Raw genomic sequence first — 6,759 nt, 5'->3', positions numbered from 1 at the left:
TGTCTTCCCATCCCCTTATGACAACTTATGAGACTCTTCCTAACTCATAACTCCCTACTCCTCATTTCTTCTCTGATTTCACTTCTAACCAACTCTTCCTTGGTTTTGAATTTGCTGTTCCTCTTCCTGGATTGTTTTTCCCCTCAGATATTCATCAGGCTCACTAACCTCTATCAAGTCTTTGTGCTAACATTTCCTTCTCACTAAGATCTTCCCCAATCATGCTATCAAAATGTGAGCCTCTGATTCCAATACTCTGCTTCCCTCCCTGCTTGAAATTTCTCTCCATGGTGTCTGGGGAAACACCATGGTGTTTGATGGTAAGTTTGATTACCATCAAACTTAGTATTTAATTTACTAATTTATCCCATGTTCTTCTTTCTGTCACTAGAAGATAAACCATGAAGCCAGAGAATTTTGTTTGCTTTATTCATTGTAATATCCCTGGTGCTTAGAAAATTCCTCGAACACAGAAAATGTTTAATAAATATTTGTGAGTGAATGCACAGGGGGGGAACCCCAGAAACTGGAATATCTTCCGAAGGTCAGGCCCTTTGTAGTACAGGCTTCCCCACAAGTAGTGTGTCCCAGGAACCCATCTAAATCAGTGTACCAACTGGCATTGTTCTGAGAGGCTGTGTTCGGCTTCGTAAATTTTTTTAAACACTATTTCAACATATTTGCCCATTTCATGATGGGTGATTTATGAGCACCCCTGCCCACATTGTGCTGAGTATACAGCAGTTTTTGACCAAAAATTGTATGATTCCCATGCCCCACCCTCTCTAGTCATCCGACCTTACCCCCATTGACTTTTTTTTTTGTTGTTTCCCCAGAAGATAAAAATCCTCAAAAGGAAATGTTTTGCTGATATGGAAGAGGTGAAACAAAAAAACAGCAGAAATACTAAAAGACATCAGAATCAGCAAGTTAAAAACTGTTCTGAGCAGTGGACAAGAATGTCTCAGTAGGTGTATTGCATCAAATGGAGAGTATTTTGAGGGTGACTGAAATTTAAACATGTAAGAATAAATACACAATTTTGTATAAATAAATTCCAGGGGGGTTGGGTCCTCTGTCATATTCTTTCCATATTTACATATAACTTGTGAAGTTATGTTTCATTGCGAACATGTTAAAAATCTGACTTTTTTCTGACTTCTGATAACCCTCCTACCTACATACAGAAAGACTATAAAAGTATATGTGTATATATATAGACAGCTAGATAGATATACACACTTATATATATAATTACACTCACACACACATATAATTTCTCAAATAGGAGCCCCTGTTCTATTCATATTAGGTAAGTACTCAGTGGAAGCCTTGTAACTTTTTATAAGAAATGCCTATGAAATGTCTCAAATCAGCTGGAACAGAGACACTAGGTCTGGGATTTTAAAATATTTCTCACAGTGTCCAAGAGGCTATTCCCATGTTAATTTTTCTCAACCCTTTGATCAGCATTACTTTGCTAATTTACTTGAGAATTACCCTTAGGCAAGGGATATACAAAAAAGAGTGGATTCTCCATTTCAGGAGAAAAGGATCACTTTGAATCTGTCCAAAAAGTTCAAATTCAACATGGAAATATATAAGATTGGTATGGTCATTAACTAATCAATAATATTATCTCTTTAGACAGGTAAGTAAAATATTTTTTCCATCTAGTCCATTGGATAACATTTAATAATAATAACTTATGGTTGAGAATAAGTTTGCTCAGTTTTGCTTTTTTGCTTAAATTGTCCCTACCACTGAGGCTTGGCACACAAGGTAATTGTCTTAATAAGCCCAGTCATCTACAATTAAAACAATCTTTTTAGTCACTCCTAATCCAGACATTTAAGTTACCTATAACTATTAAGTCAGCTAAGTTTCAAAAGGTCCGCAAAGAAGGAAAGAAATTGATATCTATTGCTTGCCTACGTTGTATCAGTCACTAGGCAAGTGTGTGTGCGTGTGTGTGCAACTCGTTATACAAGGCCCATGAGATGGGCAATGCTATCTCCATTTCTACAGGTGAAAAAAATATTACCAAGGTGTCACAGCTAGTCAGTGAAAAAAGATGATAGTAATTTCTAATTCTGTGACCCTTTCTTGCTTTGCTGTTTTCACATAGACTTAGAAGATTATGGCAAATAAGTATAAGATTAACTGTGCTAATGTCCTAAAGCTAAATCTTTAAATCAAAAAGTTTAAAGTGGGAAAATTTATTACCAAACTTATGCATATTTAAATATGCATGACTCTGAGGGCCACGAGTACTATGCAAGTAAGTAACTGGGTTTGAGCCAAAATGAGAAGATAGAATATAAGATAAATTTCTGTAAATGTCAAGGAAATTCAATTTTTTTGAAAAATATTTCCATCGAGAACATAAATCATAGGTAGAAATTTATGGGCCTATCAGTAGTTGTTTCCAGACAGTAAAGTAATCCCTTCAGCAATTACAGAATGCATTTAGGGAATGTAGTTCAATGTGCCTGACCGTATTTGCAACAGTGCCCTGAATATCCTCCTCATCATTATTGATTCTAATGATTCACTCTGCTCAATTCTATTACCTAAATAATAGCATATTTACTTTTGTACATGCAGTTCAATGAAAAGATGCATAAATGCAATTTAAAGTCATCGACATTTATCTCATGTTGCTCTTACAAATAAAGTAACATTGAGATTATGCTGAACTAGTCAGACTTTTATACTGGGCTTGTATAGATATTTTAAGATACATAAACGTTGTTAATAATTATCAAGTAAAAGTATAGCATTCTAATGTTCTCTTAGATGAATTCTTTGGAGTGGATTGATTTTTAAAGCATTTTGTTCATTTGCATCTTTTTTGAAATTCTTAGGAAAACATGTATATTCCACAGATTTATGTAAAAAATATGATTAGAGAATTACCAAAATGATTTTTCTAAGTCTGGCACCTGGTTTTAACATTGTAATTACAGCTTAATAAGAAGAGCCACCATTGAACAAGTGCTAACATCCCACAGGGTTCTTTTTGTACTCTCTTTCTCATGCTAGTGATGATCTTGCAAGGTTAGAACTAACTGCAGCCTATTTTACAGGTGGAGAAACTGAGGCTTAAAAAAGGAATAACTTGCTGAAGGTGTCACACAGCTAAGAAATGCCAAAGCAGGCATGAGGAGCCTGGTTCTCTGGGCATATGTTCCATTTACTTCATGGTATAATATGAGCAACATGTATCTCAGTTAATAAGTATAGTCAGTCATTTCTACAGTAGTCAAACGTCATCTTGAATTTGTGCCCAATTCCCTGCTCTCCTAGAATTTTAAATAACAGTCAGTATTTGATTTCCCAGCAGGGATCCCCCTTCTCCCATTCACTTCTAAATGTCATTGGACATCATTTATATCTTAAATAAATTTATATGCTCTTTGAAAATTTTCACAACAATCTCATTATGAAGTTGACGACACTTTGCTCTGTTGCAGACATTGCCAAAGTTGCTGATTTAAAGAAATAAATATTTTATTTTAGTTTTTTTTCACTGAGAACCTCTATTTTACTCCATATCGAACTGAAAGATCAATTAAAATAAAAACATTTTCAATTAATAAAACACTTTTACACCAATCACACTGACTACTACAGAAAAAACTGAAATCCCTAAGGAATTGCCAACAATGAATAAAGCACTTAGAGTGTTCCGTGTTCAAAGGAAAATTTCCTGACACTGTTCAATTTGGGGAAGTCAATGGTCCTTTGCAAAATTCAATTTTCAAAGGGATATCCAATTGTTGCCAGTTCCCTGTCATGACAAGAAGATGCTACTTTTGATAGCACCTTACATTAAAAAAAAGGGAAACAATCAATCTTCTTTCAATCAATTTGCCTGTAGTGCTGGGAAAGCTATTATACAGAACAATAGAGGAAAATATTTGTTCTGTGGCAACAGAATTTTATGATATACTGAGTAAGTACCAGTCTATTTTAATTTGTCATTAAATTGAACCACTTTCTCCATGTGCTAATGTTGTATAAAAGGTACATAATCTTCCTACTATTTGTATGTGACAAAAAAGACGCCAATTTTTGTGAACAGGTAAGGGTAACACTTTAAAGATTCCAGTATCTAGCAAGGATAAGATTCTCTGGGAAGACCCAGGACTGAGGACTGGCTTTGAAACTCTAAATTTCTCCTCAGTAATAGAGTCAAAATACTATATTTCATTGACTCTAGAATGTACTTTTTTTTTGCACACTTTAATGTCTGAAATTCAAATTGCCTTGACCGCTAACTGTCACAAGTTAACTATTAACTCTCCCCCATCCGACTTTCTTAGTGGTATGTAAAATAATGGTATGTTTTACAACGGATGCTTCTTTATTGAATTGAATACATTGCTGTGTAGCGCAGTACACACAGTAAGCCATATAAAAATACATCTGACATTTTAAACCTTGGTAATTTTCCCAGTTTAAAAGATGCCAGCAAAAATATTTGGTGTCTTAAATTTCAACATGAGCATCACAGCCTCAGGAAGGGTCGGAAGAATGGTGATGTGGAATGAGCTCACCCTCTGGTTCTGGTTCTGTCCAGACCCTGCTGGGACAACAGGAAAGAAATTGATTTCACACTTCTGGGTCTTGTTTCTGTAAAATAGAAAGTGCAATCAGATGGCCTCTAAGTTCTTTAGCCAAAAAGGAAGGTAATTTCAAATCTTGTATTAGTGAGAGTGCGTGTCACTGTGGAAATGCCATCACATGCTGCCCCAAAGGCAAAGGAGCTTCTTGTGCAGGTTGATGGCCCAGACTCCTCTCCAGACATCCCTGTTCCCCGTCCCACATGGGTGACTACTCCAAATCCAGAGGCTGTATCTGGATCAGGTGGCAAACACAATTCATTCACAACGTCAGTAACTGATGGGTCACTCTAGAGTCCCAGCCAATTTGTAAACTTCTTTTGGAAACTGTAGCACTCTACCAACTTAAACTAAATGTCTACCATAAATTTAAAAATAACAAAAAATTACAGCAAAAATTCATATCAGTGTCTTCATGATTGACACAACTTCTACAGATCTGGCTGCTCTGAGTGCCTCTTTCCCTGCCATTGGTGTTACTGGTAGATCAAACTTTAGTAACCACCCAGAGGATATCCTGGGTCATCTGGTCAACTCTTAGGAATAGACAAAGGTCCTCTCCTTACCAAGTTCACCTTGTAGCCTTTCCTGGTGGAGCTGCATTCTTCTGGGAATGGCAGGAATTCACATATGTGATGGGTGTTGGTAGAGTCTGTCCGATTTTTCATTGACTTTAAAAGTATTCAGTGTACTTCTCAATGGTGCACATTTCTAAACTCTATGGATTTCTTCATACATATCATCACCAGTGATGCACTGTTGCAACAGCTGATTGATGTGCAACTACAATGTAATATGATAGAAGTTTGTTCATATTCTTGAGCTACAAATACCTTGCAGGCCTTGGTGTGTTCACTCTGCCGCCATTCTTGGACTTTATCCAGCATATTTTTTTAATTTTATGCATTTTTTATTCAATTATTGTTCGAGTACAGTTTTCTGTCTTTTACTCCCATCGCAGCCCACACCCCCAATGCTCCCTACCTCCTTCCCATTTCCACCCCCTTAGTTTTTGTCCATGTGTCCTTTATACTTGTTCCTGTAAATCCTTCCCCTTTTTCCCCTGAAATTCCCTCCCTCTCCCCTCTGATCCCTGTCTGCCTGTTCTGTATTTCAGTGTCTTTTTATTCAGCATATTGATATGTAGTATATATTGTGTCCTATGGAGTCTGCTGCTGTCTTCAAGGTTGCCAATTTCATAAAAAGCTTTTCTTGTTGCTTCGGGTTTACCAGGTTGCATTTGGGTAGACAACCTGCTCTGGTCATCTTCGTCTCAGCATTTCTGCTCATAGTTCTCCTTTCACAACTTTTCTTGAATTGTAAGCTCTTTTTTTTATGGACAGCATCAATGGTAGGCTCTGTCTTTTTCCATTCTAGCTTTTGCTTTTCCCTGAGTTATCCTATCTTCCTCGCCTCTTCTCTTGGATTACATGCAATCTGACTGTAATATTGTGCCACATTGTCTACTTGAGGCTTGAAGACTTCCAAGAGTCAGCTTCAGGGTATTGATCTCAAGCTGTCCACATGGTTTCTTCCTACAGAGGCTGAGCAGATCTTTGCCATATTTCTCTTCAACTGATGCCCTTTCTTTTAAAAAAAGTCTTCAAACTCTCTGCATTTCCTACAGCCATTGTTCAGATGTTGGATGCTGCTGTCCTAGCCAATGGTGCTGAGCTTGTATGGACTCCAGAAGTTCCCCTTGAACAGTGAGTGGGTCATGGCCAGCGCTTCAGCATGTGCAGAGATCAGAGCAGCAATCGCGCATGCGTGGGGAAGCCTGCCGGTCATGGCCAATTCATTTCTCCCTGCTGGCCAGGAGAAATTAATATTTTAAAGGGTTTAGTCTCTATCATTTCAGAAACCATCATTTGGGTTGTAAGCATTTTTTGATTTATTAGTTAAACAGTTTATCTTCTTGAATGTAGCTCTCTCAATCTCAGATAACAAATCGTTTTAATTTTGGCTGCCAACACAGTTATAATTTTTTATTCATGCTATGCTTGCAAATTGAAGGTATTCATAAGGAAGTTATACATATTCATAAGTAATTATTGACAAATTATTGATAAATTGTGTATATTAACATTTTAGTTTTTCAGGTTGTAACTGGTATTGTAATATACTACCTCCT

General features: G+C 36.8%; 1 pseudogene; it reads right to left on the bottom strand.

Moving 5' to 3' along the window:
• Window positions 1–5,104: 5,104 nt before the first annotated feature.
• On the bottom strand, window positions 5,105–6,347 carry LOC119045303 (proline-serine-threonine phosphatase-interacting protein 2-like; annotated as a pseudogene).
• Window positions 6,348–6,759: the final 412 nt, after the last annotated feature.

The sequence above is a fragment of the Artibeus jamaicensis genome, unplaced genomic scaffold (genome assembly GCF_021234435.1).
Source record: "Artibeus jamaicensis isolate MK-2021 breed Jamaican fruit bat unplaced genomic scaffold, CSHL_Jam_final scaffold_1019, whole genome shotgun sequence".
NCBI classification, from domain to species: Eukaryota; Metazoa; Chordata; class Mammalia; order Chiroptera; family Phyllostomidae; genus Artibeus; species Artibeus jamaicensis.
This window is presented reverse-complemented; position numbering and strand designations above follow the sequence as displayed.